The sequence below is a fragment of the Sinohyriopsis cumingii genome, chromosome 14 (genome assembly GCF_028554795.1).
Source record: "Sinohyriopsis cumingii isolate HCF-2022 chromosome 14, ASM2855479v2, whole genome shotgun sequence".
Taxonomy (NCBI): domain Eukaryota; kingdom Metazoa; phylum Mollusca; class Bivalvia; order Unionida; family Unionidae; genus Sinohyriopsis; species Sinohyriopsis cumingii.
Window position 1 is genome coordinate 105,594,779 of NC_142974.1, and position 20,119 is coordinate 105,614,897.

A 20,119-nucleotide genomic window follows, 5' to 3' on the forward strand; every position below is an offset into this window, starting at 1 on the left:
TTTAGCAGGAGCCAATGGACACTGCAGACAGAAAAAGTTATCTTAATTCCATGTGCAAAATGAAAGCGCTCAAATACACCATGAATAACACATTGTACAGAAGGGAAAACTGTAGTGGGGAAATCCGTAGGTAACACAACGCATGTTATGTGCAGTTGTGTTACTTACTACCACCTGATGAGACCTATGGAGAGGTCGAAACAGTTTTCTCTGAATATGAAGACACAAATAAAGAAATTAAAAAGCAAAATAAATAAAGATTAAAAAAATCAAAATTAAAATAACATGACATGACAAGACATGACTTACTAGACTAGCTGAATGAATGAATGAATGAATGAATGAATGAATAAAAGGAAGGAAAGAAGGAAGGAAGGAAGGAATGTATTTAAGAAAGCACTGTCATACCAGCATGGTCTACTAAAATAAAGACCACACTCTTTCCTTTCTCCTTGTTACTCAACACATACATACATCCATCCATTCATCCATCCTTCCTTCCTTCCTTCCATGCCAGACATACATTGATATGGATGTGGGTGGGTGTAAAGGATATATCATGATACCTGAATTTATTCCATATTACAATTTCAACTTCAACATGCAGTCAGGATAGTCACCATGGCCAATGCAATGACCATAACCTTTGCAATACTGTCTATTATTATTAATGGAATGACACTCTAGAACCAGATGATCCACATTCACACACAGACTTTTATGGCATAAATGGGATGCATCTAGCTCCTTTGGTATAGTCAGACTTCTCAACTTCACCATCAGTGCCAGTCTGTGAACATGTTTTTTCTTCCACGCGTTTGTTGTGGGATCCTTATATGACAATAGGCCATATAATCCATTGGCTGTTACATTTCCTGTCCATATTTTACAAACACTATTATGTGCTATTACAGAATTCAATGAAATTTTTGCTGACAGGCTTTCAAAAAAATCCTCCATTGCAACTTCAATATGGTGTAGGAATACATTGCTGCTAATAATAATGAGTGTCATCTCCAACAGATACCATTTCTTTGAATTTATAGGGAATTTTTTTTTCTTAATTTTTAAATTTTTTAAAATTAACTTTAAAAAAAAATTAATTAATTTTTTAAAATTTTAATTATATTTTCGGATTGCTACAGTCAATATACACAAGGTGTGAAAATCTCATGTGTCTATCATTAATAATAAAAATATTATAGCAATTTAAAGTTGAATCAATGCTTCCCTGACAGGACATAGGACACAATTAATTTTACTATATGTTATCTACATTGGTTTCTCAGTACTGACCTTTCCACTGTGTGACAATCAATACAAATCATATGCTAATCTAAACTACCTTCAAAGATGACTTCACGGTGAAGTTCTCGTCAAAGGTTGACCTGCTCTTTTTTTAGATGCTGAACTGTCAACACATCACCATGTAAACAGGACACAGATTTCACTTCCGGAGCATCACCAAGGCCTTATTACTCACTGTGCACTGTCGCCGAAATACACACATACAACAACACCCTGAGCTCATATTATGAAGAATAAACAGTTACCTTTAAATCCCTACCAAAAATGCATAAATAAAACTCTTCTATCACCACCAAAATGAGAGAGGAAAAAATGTTCTAAAAATAGACTAGAACTACATTCGTGGGTACTGAACTGGAAGTATTAATTGTGAACTGATTCCAAATACTTTGATTGCGTACGCTAGCCTTGACCTTGCATTACGTAATGTATTCTTATGTTGTTCCTTACTCAACCTAATGAGGACTACTCTTATCTCTGCGGATGCGGGAGGTCGTTGGTTCGATCCCTGGCCGAGTCATACCAAAGACTTACAAAAATGGTACTAACAGCTGCCTCGCTTGGCGCTCAGCATTAAGAGGTTAGTGTCAGGACTGGTCGGCCCGGTGTCAGGATAATGTGACTGGGTGGGACATCATGCTACGTGTCTGCGGCATGATGCCCCAGTGCTAGGCATTACTATAAACTGCCACATTGCAGACATCGTAGCGATATGACTGAAAAATTGTTAAAGCTACGTTAAAAATCCAAATCACAACAACAACAACTCTTATCTCTGAGACATTCAGTTTAAGAAAATCCCATCTATCTCGCTGTGGAGCCACTAATACTAATAAACCCACTCAAAGCAATATTCAAGGCGAGTAGAGAAAAGGGATACGGATCAATTCGATGCATACTGCATTAAACACCCTCGTTCTTAAACCAAGGTACAGATGCAGCCTTCTGAAGAGTCTCTGGGGCAGTCCTATAGAGTAAGTATGGGAAAAGTTTCTCTGCTTGCAAATCTCCATAAAAGTTAGATTTGTTGTGCGTTTGTCACATTTCAGGATGCATTTTGGACAAGTTAAACCTTAGATGGTGAGGTCAAGGTTATCTATGATTGTCCAGTTCCTACTGGATATTATCGGAAATCACATTTGTTTGTTTGTTGATATCTTTGTTACACTGAAGATACATACTCTGATATCTCTATCACCTTATCACTTTCTGCTACGTACGGAGCTAATCGTAATGCGAAATACATGTCAGGTATGTACAATCTATGACCATAAAACCATTACACACTGATTAAGATGTAACTTGCACGTATCGAGCGCAGCTGATAATATCTGCTGATTTTACTGCAGTTGATTGTTTCCATGGTAACATATTTAATTAGCGGCAATTGGAAAAACAAATTACAGTAGTTGTAATAATAACTGCAACAAAAGCAACTGTTATAGTTGTTGTTTTGATTTTAAAACCACTTTTGAGCGAATGATAGGCTACACAAGGTATACATTATAATTGGTGGAGGGAAAACCCAGGAAAACCCCAGTAAGAACCGCCGACCCACAGAAAGCTAGCAGCAAGCTTTCTCACATACCGACTTTGGCTGAGCGAGAGACTCGAAACAACACGGACAGAGGTGAGATGGCAGTAATCGTTACAATCTAGCGATTTAGACTACTCGGCCACTCGGGTCACTAACACTATTGTGTGTGTGTAAGTGTGTGTGTGTGTGTTTGCGTGTGTTTGTGTGTGATTTGGATTTTTAACGTAGCTTTAAGAATTTTCCAGTCATATTACTCCGATGCAGTGTGACAGTTTATAGTGATGTCAAGCACTGGGGCATCATCCCGCAGATATGTAGCATCTTATACCACTCAGATTATACTTATGCGAGGCCGACCAGTCATAACACTAACCTCGTAATGCTGAGCCCCAAGAGAGGCAGCTGTTAGTACCATACATGTCTTTGGTATCACTCGCCAAGCTACGAAACCTTGACCTCCAACATCCTGGGTGGACGTTTTAGCAACTTAGTCAGCCCAACAATAATAGTATTTGTGGTAGTAGTAGTAGTTGTAGTAGTAGTAGTAGTAGTAGTAGTAGAGGAACGTATTATTTATAGTAATAACAGTTGCGTGAATACTAGTATTAGTAAAGGCAGGATCAGAAGTAGTGGTCGCCATATAGGACGAAACTGAAAAGAAAGGTTGGGCTACTAATATTAATTATAGTTGTAGGAATAGTACCATTGGGCGAGATTTTCCATGGGGCGAGTTCTCCCAGGGCGAGTTCTCCATGGGGCGATTTCTCCGCTATTCTATTAGTAGTAGTAGAAATAGTAAATGTTCTGGTAATAGTGTTGATAAACGAGGCAGTTAGATTTGCGAGGTTATTAGAAGATTGGGGTGGTGTGCATATTATTTTCAGTGACAGTTATTTATCGTTTATATTTACTAGACTAGACTCCCCCAACAATATACACCTCTTCCAGGTTGACACTTTATGTTTGCACTAAAATTCCACCACTGCTATCATCTTCCTGACCTAGGTCAACGTTTATGACGCAATTCGTTGTTATGTACTTGAAACATTCTTTGCAGGGAGTGGTCGTTTAGTTTAAAGTAAGACTTTGACAAGGTAAAGAGAGACACCTATCTCACATACGAGGAAGTGCACACATTAATTTGATAGGCTCACGTTTTATTGGATTTATTGAAATTGTGTAAGTATAAGTGCGAGGTATTTGATTTTACAACAATGTACATGCTTTTTGTTATGGTTTTTTTTGAAGACCAATGCCATTCGTATGACCTGTACATGCAGATGTGTATATTTATATGCAGACAGTGTATATATATGTGTGTGTGTGTGTGTGTGGTTTAGATTTATACCATAGCTTTAACAATGCTCCAGTACTATTGCTACGATTTCTGCAGTGTGGCAGTTTATAGTGATGTAAAGCACAGGGGAACCATGCTGCAAAAATGTATCATCATGTCCGACCCCGTCATGTTCTCCTGACACCATGCAGACCATCCCTAACACTATCATCTTAATGTTGATCGCCAAGCGAGGCAGCTGGTAGTACCAATTTTAGTCTTTAGTATGACTTCGGATGACTTTCATTATGGCTTGAATCCGCGACATCCCGTATCCGAGGCGAACGCTCTAACCGCTTTGTCCACCCGAGTGGTCTGGGGACAATATTGGAATTTAAACTGACTTGGCTTTGTATTTAGTTCTTAAAGTCAATCCCGGATATGAAATTCGGGATAGTATTTGCATTAAATAAGAATCATTTGAAAGTTAGTAGTAATATTGTTATAAATAAGTTACAAACGTGTACAAAATAACAAAATTCCGATCTCTAGAGATCGTTTGGTTAATAATTTAACGTAATGGTAAAGATCTCAAACTTAAATTGATACAAAAAATTTTAATTTTTGCTACGTGACTTATCAAATTTTTATTTCAGGCTTCTTGACATTTTGATAGAGGTCACTATGACAGTTTTACAAACTTTTTATTATTCTCTACGCAATGAATTAAGTTATTAACAAATCTGAAATACCACCTCTTAGCAGCAAGGCAGTATTTTCAATTAATTTACATACAACGAGAAAAGAAGACAAATATAGGTGCTAATGAGAATGAAACTCAGGACTACTGGATTCAAATTCAGACATAAAGCTATACTTGTGGCCCTTCATATCTCTACCACAGAACCATGGAACTTAGGAACTCCATTACTTTGGTATTCACCCTGCCTCTCTCTTGATTCTTGGAGGTTCTCTCACATAAAATGACTGGATCTAGCAAGGATCGAGTTAAGCAAACAAAATTGTTTTCTTGGCTTAGTAAGCTCCGTCTTGCTACTACTTAAATTAAACTGGTTGATGTTTTGGTCACTTGGATGATACTTAGGCAATAAATGGGTAAATACTAATAAGAAATCAAACTATTAGTATGACCTGTTTTCTGAATTATTCATGCTTTGTACCATTAAATCATCACTCTGTACCGTTTTCCAAAGTTACAACAACCTTATTTTATTATGCGTAACATTAGGTATTTGAGCTTAAACTACTTTACAAACTCTTCAGTTGCAGTAGCTCACATTTTATACTGAAATCAGTATTTGACTAAAACGGATGGACCACAAAATACATGGGTAATATACTTGTCACAATTTGACTAAAGCACTGAGAAACCTAATTTATGACTTCATATGAGGCTTCAGGTGACTGTAGTTTACTACTCCTCTGGTATTTATTACTAGAGCCACCGACTCTCTGGCCCTCGTGTGGGATCACTGGTATTCAAAACAACTGTCCTGGGATACCGACCTTATTGATAGATGATCCCGCACATCAAACGTTTTAGCGTCTAAACCTACAATTTACATAGATAACTGATGTAATTTATATTTAGAAAACTAATACTAAATGATTTCAATGAGATGAACTTACATCACACATATATTACATAGTAACCACTAAATATTTCAAAAAGTGACTTTGCAATTTGATAGTGCTGAGGTGATACATGGTATAATGTGAAATGAAATTTTATCAAAATCAGTTAAACTTGCCAGCATATGAGTATGTGCAATTTTATTTACCAGATGAAACAATAATGTGGTAGCACAATCAGTATTTACGTCTCATATATGATTTCATTTAAAAGAACTGCTGCGTAAATGCTTTATATCATTACCATATGATAAATCACTTAATCAATGAAACAAAAAAAGTTCTACATTTTTGTTACGTTGTAATAATTTTAATTACCTACTGATTTACAATCGGATATATTTAACAGTTGCCTAGGTGATTTGGGTGGCCGTGTTGGACAATTTTAGTGGCCTAGGCTGGTGGTGTTTGGAGATTGGTATCCAGACGAGTTCTAAAACCTTAAAGGAAGACAGGAGGTTAGGCGTCCCAGGAATTAAATGTTGTTGTGTGATTTGGATTTTTAACGTAGCTTTAACAATTTTTCAGTCATATCGCTACAATGTCTGCAGTGTGGCAGTTTATAGTGATGTCTAGCACTGGGGCATCATGCCGCAGACATGTAGCATGATGTCCCACCCAGTCACATTATCCTGACACCGGGCCGACCAGTCCTAACACTAACCTCTTAATGCTGAGCGCCAAGCGAGGCAGCTGTTAGTACCGTTTTTGTAAGTCTTTGGTATTCCTCGGCCAGGGATTGAACCCACGACCTCCCGCATCCGAGGCGGACGCTCTAACCACTAGGCCACCGGAGCGGTCGGAATTAAATGTTATAATATTGTACGTCCCAGTAACGTCACTCGATAACAACCGGTTAGCATAATCAGGTTTGTTAGTAAAATGTTTACAATCAATGACCCGTGTTTTTAGGGGTATAAACTGTTTTGTCGACCAGTAACCCAAGCCTTTTAAATAAAACATGTTGATAAAAAAACTGGGCTCTTCTAGTCAGAGGAACAATCAAATTATTAGTATCTGCGAATATTTATATTTCTGAGACTCATCCAAATGCTTAAATATATACTAGTAAGTCTATATTCCTGCTTGAATTCAAATTGAATCTCGAATATGATTTCTGCGTAGTGACAAGCAATTGTTCATAAATTGAAGACAGCAGACGAAGGGTAATACATTGTAGCAGACGAAGGGTAATACATTGTAGCAGACGAAGGGTAATACACTATGCTCATTATACTTTCTGTCAAAATGGAGCACAGTTTACCGAAAGGCAATGTGTAGTTCACTTTATCAGCAAAGAAAAAAGTACACATATCGTAAGTAAGATTAAATCGTTTAATACAGTTGCTCAAAGAAAATTTCATAAAATATAGCATGCACATCTAACTGTACCGAGACATGTTTTTGATAATACATCATCTATATTTATCTGTACTCACATGGCCATGTGATAAATTAATGCATGTACATGCAAATGAACTCTTCCTATGATAACATATGGTATGTACACGTTTATGTAATGATATAAAAGAGGGAGATTGTAAATAATGTTGCCTATAAACTGCACTCAAATATCAAAACATCTAAAGAAAGTATATGAATTTCGGTAACACGAGTATTGTTATAATGTGGATTTCTCCACTTTGCAACGTGCTCTTTTCAATACATTTTTTTTGTCGGATTTATCCATATTACTGCACAACGATCGTTTTATAGATATAACATCTGCTGCAGATAAAAGTCGTCTTTATATGTAACTTGAAATTAAGAGTCAGAATCGGTCTCTTTATTTCATAACGCATTTTTTACTTCATCTTGTATGCATGTATGTATGTATGTATGTGTGCATGTATATACGCACGCACGCACGTACATACGTACGTATGTAAGTATGTATGTATGTATGTATGTATGTATGTATGCATGCATGTCTGTCTGTGTGTGTGCGTACGTGCGTGTGTGCATGTATGCATGCATGCATGCATGTATGTATGTATGTATGTATGAATGTGTGTATGTGTGTATGTATATAGGCACGCACGTACGTACGTATGTATGTATGTTATGTGTGTGTGTGTGTGTCTGTGTTCGTGCGTGCGTGCGTGTGTGTGTATGTACGTACGTACGTACATACGTATGTATGTATGTATGTATGTATGTATGTATGTCCCTCTGTGCAGAATTATTTCGGGAAAATAAGCACTGAAAAGACTTTGGATAAATGGATAGGTTTAATCTGCTTATAAACTTATACAAGCGGTAATGAGCGATCTGTGTCAGTTTCCAATGAAGGAAAATTAGTTGTACTATCTCAAGATCATCTTATGATACAAGGGCCTGGAAGAGTGATTATCAGTTTAATGTAGACAAATGGAGCAAACTCCATTGAATTCAGCAAGTTGAATTAAACGAGTAGAAAAACCTAAAAGTATGACTTGGGCAATTGTTATGCAGGATCTTTTTGATTTTACAACCGTTATTATTGTCATGATTTTACAACCTTTCTTACTGTCATGATTTTACAACCGTTATTATTGCCATGATTTTACAACCGTTATTATTGCCATGATTTTACAACCGTTATTATTGTCATGATTTTACACGTTTGTTTGTCTTTACCTGTCACTACACACAACCGTTATTATTGTCATGATTTTACAACCGTTATTATTCTCATGATTTATAACCGTTGTTATTGTCATAATTTTACAACCTTTCTTACTGTCATGATTTTACAACCGTTATTACTGTCATGATTTTACAACCGTTATTATTTTCATGATTTTACAACCTTTCTTACTGTCATGATTTTGCAACCGTTATTACTGTCATGATTGTACAACCGTTATTATTGTCATGATTTTACAACCTTTCTTACTGTCATGATTTTACAACCGTTATTATTGTCATGATTTTACAACCGTTATTATTGTCATGATTTTACAACCTTTCTTACTGTCATGATTTTACAACCGTTATTATTGCCATGATTTTACAACCGTTATTATTGTCATGATTTTACAACCGTTGTTATTGTCATGATTTTACAACCTTTCTTACTGTTATGATTTTACAACCATTATTATTGTCATGATTTTACAACCGTTGCTATTGTCATGATTTACAACCATTATTATTGTCATGATTTTACACATTTGTTTGTCTTTACCCGTCACTACAGACAACCGTTATTATTGTCATGATTTTACAACCGTTATTATTGTCATGATTTATAACCGTTATTATTGTCACGATTTACAACCGTTATTATTGTCATGATTTTACAACAGTTATTACTGTCGTGATTTTACAACCGTTATTATTATCATGGTTTTACAACCGTTATTATTGTCATGATTTACAACCGTTATTATTGTCATGATTATACACATTTGTTTGTCTTTACCCGTCATTACAGACAGCCTCGTCTCGTCTAAAATATTTATTATTTATATGATATCATTAATAGTTAAAATTTAGTGCTAGGCCATTTATCTTTTGTCGACTTATTTTATGCATTTTTTATAGGTTTTGAAAAAATGCATAAATTGCTATGTCAATCCACACGTGTTGATGGTTTAGGAGGTAGGGTGGAAATCTTTGCAAAGAGAAAACAATCATAGTCAATTATGTCACTTTTCTTCCTTTCTCCATATGAGTTAGATGGCATTGTTAAAAACATTTGTTGGCTAGACCAGTGGTATATGGGGATCTGTGACCAGAGTAGTCGTGAAATATGTAAGACCAGTGACCTCATAGGAAGGAGACAGGTTAGATGATTTACGTATTAAAACTGACAGTGTCGCAAACTTTCACAGACTAGTAGCCTCACACAATCACTAGGCTGTCCATGTTTTAGCAAAGTGTTGGCGACCAATAGTACAGTTATTTAGTATATCAATATTTTGGCGACATGTAGCCTGGTCGTTTTAAAGGTACAATTTTAATTTCTAAAAAACACCTGGTTACATATACCAAAGATTAGAAACATAGTTAAGGATTAAAAACTGCAAGTTGAAAATTGGGTTTAAATGGTCCAATATGTGGTGTTTGGTCAAATTTAAAAGAAATCACCAAAATGATTTGGAAGTCGGATATAGAGTTATTTTATGGTAAGTGGTAGATATTTAGTTGCAAAGTGCTTGAAAGCAATGCATGATGCAAATATGTTGCTAAGATAGACCAATCAATGGGCCGAGAAGACCACCATGCCCCTTGCAATGGTTTTACCTACTAATCAACTTGATAAAAGGCATTATATTGGACTATTTGATCAACATTAACTATTTTATAAAAGAAGTAGTTTCATTTTGGAAAATAATGGAATAAATTTGAATTTGCTACATAATTTGCTTTCTTTCTAATGAGCGTCAGATATAAATACTCGATTCAACAAATGACAATTTAAGAAGTCTTTACTTTTCTTTGCTTTAGAAATAATGTCGGACATAGATTCCAGTATTTCCCTAATCCTGATGAGAATCCTTCAAAATGTCGGTGTCAATAAAAGGAACCGGAGAAAGCGGAAAAGAATGTGGACACAGCTAGATCAGATGAGAACGTTCTGTTATCCGCACATCACAGATGGCGCAGATTTTAACCGATTTGAATACCAAACCTTTGGCAGTCAGGTAGAAGGCGCCACTACTCCTGGTTTGAAATCTGACGTCGATACTGTTTTCTTCGATAAGAATATGGTTGCTGTTGAGAACGTCCAGGATTATATATCAGGATGTATTAATTTATTGATGGTTGCTGATGAGAACACCTATCCCGGTTATTTTAAGCTACAGTACTTGAATCCTTGTACTCGTGTACCTATGTTTACAGACGATAGTAATGTGACAGGACGATTGGCTGTGGACTGTAACAAGTTCGTAGTTATAGAGGCATCAAAATTTTTCTCCGAAAATTGTACTGAAATTCACGGTCCAGCTGCAACTTTGATACTGGACAGTGGCTGGAGTATGGATAATATTATGGGCATTAGAGTAAAGAGCTGGGTAAAACAAGCTATTTCCTGGCAACGGAGACCAAGACGCAGCAATTGGATCACAACTGAGGATTTTAAGTATTTGGTAAAAAAGGAAGCCTTTCTTGTCCCCGTGGGAAGTGCCCTCAGCCATGAAAGAAACATCGAATGGAGAATATCATTCACTACTGTAGAGAGAGAGAGTTAATGTGGAAACTCAACAGTACGCAAATGGCTTGTTATATTCTGATGAAGATGATTATCAAAACATTCATCACACCAATTATTGGAGACATCCTGAGTAGTTATCACTGCAAGACTGCATTGTTTTATTTGATAGATAACACAGAAGGAGGATTTTGGAGACCGAGGAACTTGTTGGTTTGTTTACATTTAATCCTGAAAACCATTCGCTCTTGGGTGGATGCTGGAATCTGCCCTAACTACTTTTTACCAAATGAGAATATGTTTCAGGGAAAAGTGAGCGGACAAGTGAGAAAGAAACTTCTTAGCATCTTGGGTTCTCTAATTGATCAGGACTTTCAATATATGATTCATATCGGCTTCGATGGAATCGGGGATGCATTGTCAAATGCATGCATAGGGAGTTGTCCAGATCCGGGAACACTCACTGCTGACATAGAGACAATAAGTACTATATACAGCATGTCTTCGATGCTCAATAGAAGTGTAGTTTCCGTTATCTCTCCCTATGAATATCTACTGAAACATTGCAAGCTCACAACACCACAAAGTTTACTGCCCGGATTTATACAAGGTTTTGAATGCATGGGAACGCTTGTGCAGGAAGGGTTGTGTCCGCTTATTGGGTTCCTCTGCAGTCACATCGGTGTTCATCTTGCATCTCAGTATCTTGCTGCTCAATACATGTCCACTAATGATATGCAAACAATACACACATACCTCCATATAGGCACATGGTCTGACGTTTCTTCTGGGAGACTTAAATTGGCGGGATTTTACCTCAGATTAGGAAATTGCATCTCAGGCGGCAGAGGTACTTACTGCTGTAGAAAGAGATTTCAGTCAATACGTATCAGATGTATCAGTTGTAGATTATAGAAGAATTGAGGATGCAACCGGTCAAATGATTTTGTCTGAGGACCTCACATTAGATTCAATGCTCAGGAAATATATAGCAGTGTCCGTAGTGTATCTACCGTCAGAGATTAACTGCGTTCTGCCTCCCTTGAATTTTGAGATGTTCCGCTCAGTGGGTTCTAATCCTGGCCTCAGGAATCGAGATGAACATTTTTGGTATGACTTTGCGATTGTGGACGCCAAAACATACATGTACTTTTTGCAGCATCAGACATACTTAGCTCTAGGCATGCGGCAGCAGGGTGTAGTTGCGCTTAAGAACCTAGCCCAGTTAGCTGGACACAATAGGATAAGACACATCGACACTTGTCTAAACTTGGTAGCGTATTGTCTGCGGCAGGAAAAGATGACTGACAGAGCTTTGAGATATCTCCGCTTATCATTAAATATCAAGCCACAACATAACGCTGCAATATGGCAAGTTTGTGACATATTTAATCAGGTAATCAATGATGAGACGCTTATCTACAGTAGAATTTAAAAATTAAATTCGGTGAAAGGAATTTCATTGAAATGATCATCATTAAATGTCATTTTTTTAGAGCGAATGTTAGATTCTGGAAAACAAGCCACAAGAGCATCTACTTTGTATGAAGGATTGCAAAGCCAGTCAGGTACAAAAAAGGCCGCAAAGAACTGCTAACATTTTAGCCGCAATGATTACCATGACCCTGCGTTGGGTGGAGCTAGCTTTCTGTTTCTGTTTGATCTTTGTGGCGAAATCAATACATTGAAAGCTGAACTTTTGTAATCATTTTAGCTACGGTAGAAAGCAAATATATATATTTTACATAATTTATAACAACTAATGTTCAATATATAGTATATTATAAGGCTCCACGTAAGCACAAAATTGGGCTCAGTATTTAAAACAAAACATGTTGACAATGTGTGTACATACGCATGTTATTTTTGCTTACAAGTAAAAAGGTTAACCAGACACCAAAATAACCAACCTGGAACATTAATTTATGAACCGCAGAACAATGACTATATATAACTATATATATATATATATATATATATATATATATATATATATATATATATATATATATATATATATATATGTGTGTGTGTGTGTGTGTGTGTGTGTGTGTGTATGTATATATATATGTGTATATTTCGAAGGTTGATAGCATCGATATATATATATATATATATATATATATATATATATATATATATATATATATATATATATATATATGTTGATGTACGCTACAAAGGTGCAGAACCTATTCTTCAATACATCTCTTCTTCTCTACTTCTTTCTCTCTCTTTATCTCTGTCTATTGGTATATCTAACTGTCTAGCTCTCCCCCAAACAGATAGTTATCGAAGTCTCAAGTGTCCTTCGAAATTTGGACAAGTTATGATGATCCGAATACTGACACGACGCTAGGAAGTAAATACAACCTTAACAGTACTTGCCTAGTTCTTTATTTTACTCCGCTGTTAAATACAGTATAATATGCAGAACTTTTCATGTTACATCCATTGCATTCCGTTTTTAATTACAACATTTTGGCCGTAACTCTGTACAACACATACCTTTATTTCTCCATCAAATCAGTCACCACACTTAAAGAGAATTTTTTTCTCTTCTGGAACGACGTATATAAGCTTTTTTTTTTTGCTTTTAAACAAAATTAGACGAATTTCAAAGGTTGATAGCATCGACATTCATTCTTAAAAATTTATGACATTTTTAATGGCATAGTTAAAGTGGTTTTATATTTTGTGTCAATAAAAAGAGCTATATTTCAATGCTGCATTCCATGGAAAAGACAATTTTAAACTGATGCAGCACATGTGTTCCTTATAGGTTCTAACCTATTTCAATGACACCAAAGTCAACTTAAATTGTCAGAATTTAGCGTGCTTTGTTACTGCAAATACGTTGATGGAACTAAGAATACATCGAGTAACATTTCTGGTTTTTAAAGGTATGGCTCACATAAAGATTGTTGAATATGTCCTTGAACCTATTTCACCATTTATATAGAATCTGCGTGGTGTGCGGAACCATATTTCGTGCAGATCATCGGTTGGTAATAAACAGACGGATGACGTGAGTGCCGTACACACTATGCGTCGTTAGTTATTGTTGTGCGGTTCATAAATTAATGTGTCAGGTTGGTTATTTTGGTGGTTTCATCCACTCCCTTATAACCAAAACAAATAAATAAGACCCGCAAATGTCAAATAGATCATGGCGACATAACTTTCATGTGAATAATGTGTTTAAATAGAGAAGTGTGATCCCATTTTACATTTGAAACAGTAATATACTAAATATTCAGAGTAATTATTTTCTTTATTTGTGAAACACATTGTCACACACAATGAAGTGAAACTTGCAATATATTTGAATGCACATTATTTATATATTTTGTAAAGTATTCATTTGTTATTCTCTATAACGACAATGATACTTTAAATGTCTTTGAATGTTTATCGATCCATTGAAGTTTTTATATTTTGGTTATTAAACATTATGTTGTAGCAGATTTCATACATTGGACCATAATTGTGATGATTGTCATCACTTATTAATAAGTAATTGTTTATATGATTTTGTCACTTATGTTCTTACGTTAACGTAAGTTATACGGTCGCTCACTGCATGCTTTAACACTGCATCATTGCCATATATGATGTAGTTTATGCTTCAGTGGCACTGCTTATCTATCGTCCCTTGTATATCGGGTGTTTCTGGCGTTTGTTACTGATATCAAGAATTATTTTTCGGCATTTTCATTCCTTTGTTTCTTGAATCAACGAGAACTCTTTGTTATAAACTGTTGCAGCATGCACGTCAATTGATCGGAGAAGACAATCTGCTGTAGTACGTGAAAAGTGCTAAGAACATGGAAACGTGGAAAACGAATGGCAGGAAATTTCAATGTTTTCAGTAACGTGGAGGCGCTAGCTAGCATAGTAAGAAAGCCACTGCTCCCCTAACCTTGCCCGGAAAAACACAAAACACAAAACAAAATCAAAGATAGTACATGCCTAACCTACGCATAAAGTCATCGTTGCCATATTTGGAGTTAGATGTGCATACACGTGTGCAGCAAACGACGACAACGTTGGCTAGTTTGCGCGAATGTTTCCCAGTGTAAGTCAGGCGTAAGTCCCCCAATTGCATAATCAGCCGCCTAATACTGCCGTCCGAATGTATAAGACCCTTACTGACTGACATTGATTATTGTATCATACATGCATACCGATTGGACAGTTTGGTTCTATGGAAACGCCTGGCCCGTTGTTCATTGCTTACCTTATTGGAGGTTACTGTGATAATATACAGAATCCGACAATGTGTTATCCAGGACTAGGTTTTGATCCGATATGTAAGACGGGCACACCATGTATGTGCATAAGCTCCGGTTACACTGTGGAGCAGACCGATTACAGGCTTAAAGCCTGCGGAAACACATGTAATGATGTTGGCTCATACTTTTCGCTACCACCCTCTTCGACGACCGCCTATCATGATAAGGTCTCATTCCATCCAGATGTTAAGAAAGTCGGACCTTCGTTCCGTTATTTCCTTAGATTCAAATAACACTGGACAACAAATTTTTACAAAAGTCATGTTACTGAAATAAAATTAGTCAATTCTTATCAATTGTTATGTGCTGAACACGAATATGACAGTCAAATTGCAAAATTGGCTCTAGTTTTTTTGTAATCTGCAAGAAATTAATGTTTACATAACGAAATGCATTCCAATAGTAAAAGGTCAACTGTAATAGCCTACCTATAAAAAATCAAGTCATTGACTACATCTTAGATTTCTTCGCCTGTCTCTTGTATAGCTGTTCGGGAGCATATCTGAGGAGTGTCCAGCAGTAGTCAGCCAGCATTGTAGTGGACCATTTTCCCTGGTATCTTTGTTCCATTGTTGCGATATCTTGATGAAAACGTTCGCCGTGTTCATCACGAACAATACCACAGTTGCTAGGAAAGAAATCCAAATGGGAATGAAGGAAGTGAATCTTTAGAGACATATTGCAGCCAAGTTTCTTATACTTCATCAACATGTCTTCTACTAGTTCCTTATAGTTTTCTGCCCTAACATTTCCGAGGAAGTTTGTAGAAACTAGGCGAAAAGCATTCCATGCTTGTTTCGCGTCACCTTCCAGCAAGTTGTTGAACCGGTCATCTTTGAAAAGCTCTCGAATCTGAGGACCCACAAAAACTCCCTCTTTAATCTTTGCTTCGCTGAGTCGAGGGAATTTTTCATGCAGGTATCGGAATGCTGGCAAAGTCCGGTCAATGGCTTTCACGAAGTTCTTCATCAAACCTAGTTTGATGTGAAGGGGTGGTAGCAAGATTTTCTGAGCCTCAACCAGAGCTGGGTGTTGGATATTCTTCTCTCCAATGGCTACATTCTGCCTGTGAGTCCATTCCTTCCTCATGTAGTGCATTTCCCTTGCTCGGCTATCCCACTCGCATAAGAAACACATGTATTTTGTATATCCTTGCTGCAGTCCCATTAAAAGGGCAACTACCTTCAAATCACCACAGAGGTGCCAGCTGTACTTGTTATACTCAATGGAATTCAGTAGCTGCCTTAAGTTATCGTATGTCTCTTTCATGTGGACAGCATACGCTACTGGAATAGATGGAAGAATGTTTCCATTGTGCAAAAGCACAGCCTTGAGACTCAGTTTCGAAGAGTCCACAAATAGTCTCCATTCTTGTGGGTCATGAGTGATTTTTAAAGCATTCATGAGGCCCTCAATATCGGAACAGAATATCAGATTACTTTCCTTTCTGAAGAAAGGCTCCAATTGCTGGTGGCGCTTTCGATATGCAGTAATTGTGACATCTTCTTCTAGAAGATTCCATTGTTGGAGTCTTGATCCTAGCAATTCTGCCTTGTTCTTTGATAAGTCCAAATCACGAATCAGGTCATTTAGTTCTTCCTGTGTTATTCTGTGTGGGGTTGATGATGCACCACAGTGAAAATCTGGATCACTGCATGCTGATGGACCAGGAGAAGAACAGGTCGACTCACCTTTGTCTTCGTCAGATGAATCAAGAGAATATTCTGCTGGAGGTTCTGGAATAGGAAGTCCCTCACCATGTGGAACTGGTCTCAATGCAGACGGAATGTTTGGGTAGACTATTCTCGACTTCTTTCGCTTCGTTATTCCGCCGGAAAGAGGAGGAACCAAGCAGAAGTAACAGTCATTTAGGTGGTTGCTTGGCTCTCTCCACACCATTGGGACTGCAAACGGCATTGATGACCTTTTGCAATTCAACCACTGTGAAAGCTGTGTTGTACATGTAGCACAGCATATATGCGGAGCCCAAGGCTTGTCTTGGTCACCAACCTTGCATCCGAAGTAAAGATGATATGCCTTCTTCACTTGAGAATTGATACTTTTCTTCTGGTTGGCAAATGTCACTTCCCCACAAATATAGCAAAAATTGTCCGCGGTATTAACACACTATCGAGGCATTACTGTTCTTTATTGTACGTAAATGGATAAAATAATAAGTTTTATGTAACAGTAGCTTGAACTGTCTCGCACAACATTTAAAATATTTTAAATGCTGAACCTATCTGATTGGGCTTTATATAGTACACTGCTTACGTCAGCTTCAGCAGCCGCCTGGCATTAGTATAATAGGCCTACACATGTATAGTACACTGCTGACGTCAACTTACTTCAGCAGCCGCATGGCATTAGTATTGCATTGCATCAGAAAATGATGCAATCAACTGTGGATGATGTGAGCATGATGGTATTATGCAATGTTACATCATTATTCCGGATGTTGCTGCAGTCCTACTGGAGAAATTTACACAGTGAAACATAGAAAATGAGGTATATGAATATCTTCAAAACGAGAGCCAATACAAATTTTTCACGGTTATATTCGTGTTCGGCACACCAAAATACTACAGATTAGGGCCTTTTCAAGTCAGTAATGATTTCACTGTTGACCAGTGTAATCAAGGAATTTGCTATTCGTTTGTCTGCCAAGAACAGCTACCATGGATATTGTAAAGCCTTCTTTCTCTAGAAACAGTTACCTGTAAACTTTTTGTGTCGCCGATATTAGATCCATTCTGACGCCTATTACACAGATCTCACCGCGAAAGACAAAACTTACACCGCTGCCCGTCTAGATTTGCACGATGTCTGGGTAGTGGATACACGTTTTCTGTCTGATTTGTTAAAACTGGTTTGAAATATAAGAGAATGACATTGTCATTGGATTAGTAATCTCTGCTTCTCTTCAACGTAATTTGAGGGGCCCGGAGTGGCCGAGTGGTCTAATGCTCTCGCCGTTACGGATCACTGCCATCTCACCTCTGTCTGCGCGAGTTCGAGTCTCAGGCTCGGCTAACGTTGGTACGTGAGAAAGCCTGCCAGTAGCTTCTCGTGGGTCGGTGGTTCTTCGCAGGGTTTTCCATGGTTCTTCCTCCACCAACTATACTGGCCGCCATGTATCGCCTATCTTATCCTGAAAAATGGCGTTAAATCCTACAACAACAACAACAACAACAACAACTCAACGTAATTTGACAATGCAGATGCATGAGAACTAACGGGCTTTAGAGCTTACGTGATCAACAGGGCGACTCACACTTATATGGCCAATACATTGACTACTTATGCCAGCCTTTACTTTGTATTACGTAATGTATACTTACGTTGTTCCTTACTCAAAAACACTGAAAACTACTCCCATGGCGGAGATATGCAATTCAAACACTTCCCATCTGTCTCGCTTTGGAGCCATTACATACCTCTCAAACCAATATTCAACGTGATGATGGTAGAACAAATAGATTCGGATCAGTTGGATGCACCATGCGATAGATGCCCTCGAATTGAAACCAATGAACAGATTCAGACTTCTAAAGTGTCTTACGGGTAGTCTTACAGTGGATGTAATAGAAACGTTTCTGTACCACCAAATTCGAACCTCAACAATGCCTCTTGCCCAGATCGCTAGAGCACAACCTTCCACTGGGATAAGTACTGAATCAAAGACGTCCTTAATTTAGCAATAGATCTGTCCAGGAACATTCCAACGACGCCGAATCTTCTGAATATGCTTTGAACGTTTTTCATTTCTGTCCGTCTGGGTCTTATCTTCACACGGGGCATTGGCTGAAAACACTTTGATAACAAGCCTGGTCATCCTAACCGCATATTATAACGTAAGGTTCATGGTCTCTGACATTTTGCAAGAATGTAACATTTAATCCATGGGATGCATAAACCTCTAGTCTTCATATGAGGTTTTAGGTCTTTCATATTTTACAGCTCTTCTAGGTGCTAATCTCCGAAATCCACCCCAGGCCACCAAAATCTTCCAAATCAGCCACACGACACACGTAGGTAACATACAAGGGCTTACATAATTAAATATGGATATTGTTGCAAGCTTCTCACATTAATGAGTAAAACGTTATACCTGTGTACTGACATAAAGCACCTTACCCACAGATTTCCTTTGAAGGTCGCATCTTTCAACAACATAGCAAGTTGTAAGTTGTTCTCATTTCATACTCTTGTATTATTAGATTCACACGGCTCTGTATGCGAATCATAATAGAAATAACTCATTCCGAGCTCATATTTGGCTAATCAGGATCATTGAATTTTTTATCATGATGGTTTATTTCGAATAAGTTTTGATTGTTAGCTTGTTATCTATTGTACAAAGAGGCTTCCATTCGTTGTAATGGGCATATGGCCGTCACTTTCCCATGGCCTTTCTAGCTAACTGGGGGCGCTTTATTGTTACTGCCGTAACTAATTCTAGTGTTCATTCAGCTATTATTACTACAAATACCAACTTCTTCGTGTGATATTACTACTACTACTGCTGCTACTGGGGCCTCAGGTGGCCGAATGGTCTCAACCGCTTGCCTTCACGCATCACTGCCATCTCAACTGTGTCCTCGTGGGTTCGAGTCTCTGACTCTTCAAGGTGGATTATGGATACATGAGAAAGCTTACCAATAACTGCACGTTGGTTAGTGGTTCATACTGGGGTATCCGGGGTTCTTCCTCCACGAGTTATACTGTATGCCTTATATATCATGTGCTTAAAAGTGGCGTTAAACCCAAAAAAATCAACAATAACTACCAATGCTGCTGCTACCATTAGGGCTACTGTTATTACATTTATTATTGCTACTAAATGTTTTTTTATTACCACATTTAGTGAAAGAAATATTATCTACAGATATTATCTGCTGCTCTCGACA

The 20,119-nt window shown here is 37.4% G+C and overlaps 1 pseudogene across 1 annotated transcript; it reads left to right on the forward strand.

The window, feature by feature from the left end:
* The first annotated feature begins 3,929 nt into the window (after positions 1–3,929).
* LOC149784554 (uncharacterized) lies at positions 3,930–12,852 on the forward strand (annotated as a pseudogene). Its single transcript, XR_016413895.1, has 2 exons — positions 3,930–4,024; positions 10,209–12,852. The product of XR_016413895.1 is annotated as an uncharacterized LOC149784554 (transcript).
* Positions 12,853–20,119: the final 7,267 nt, after the last annotated feature.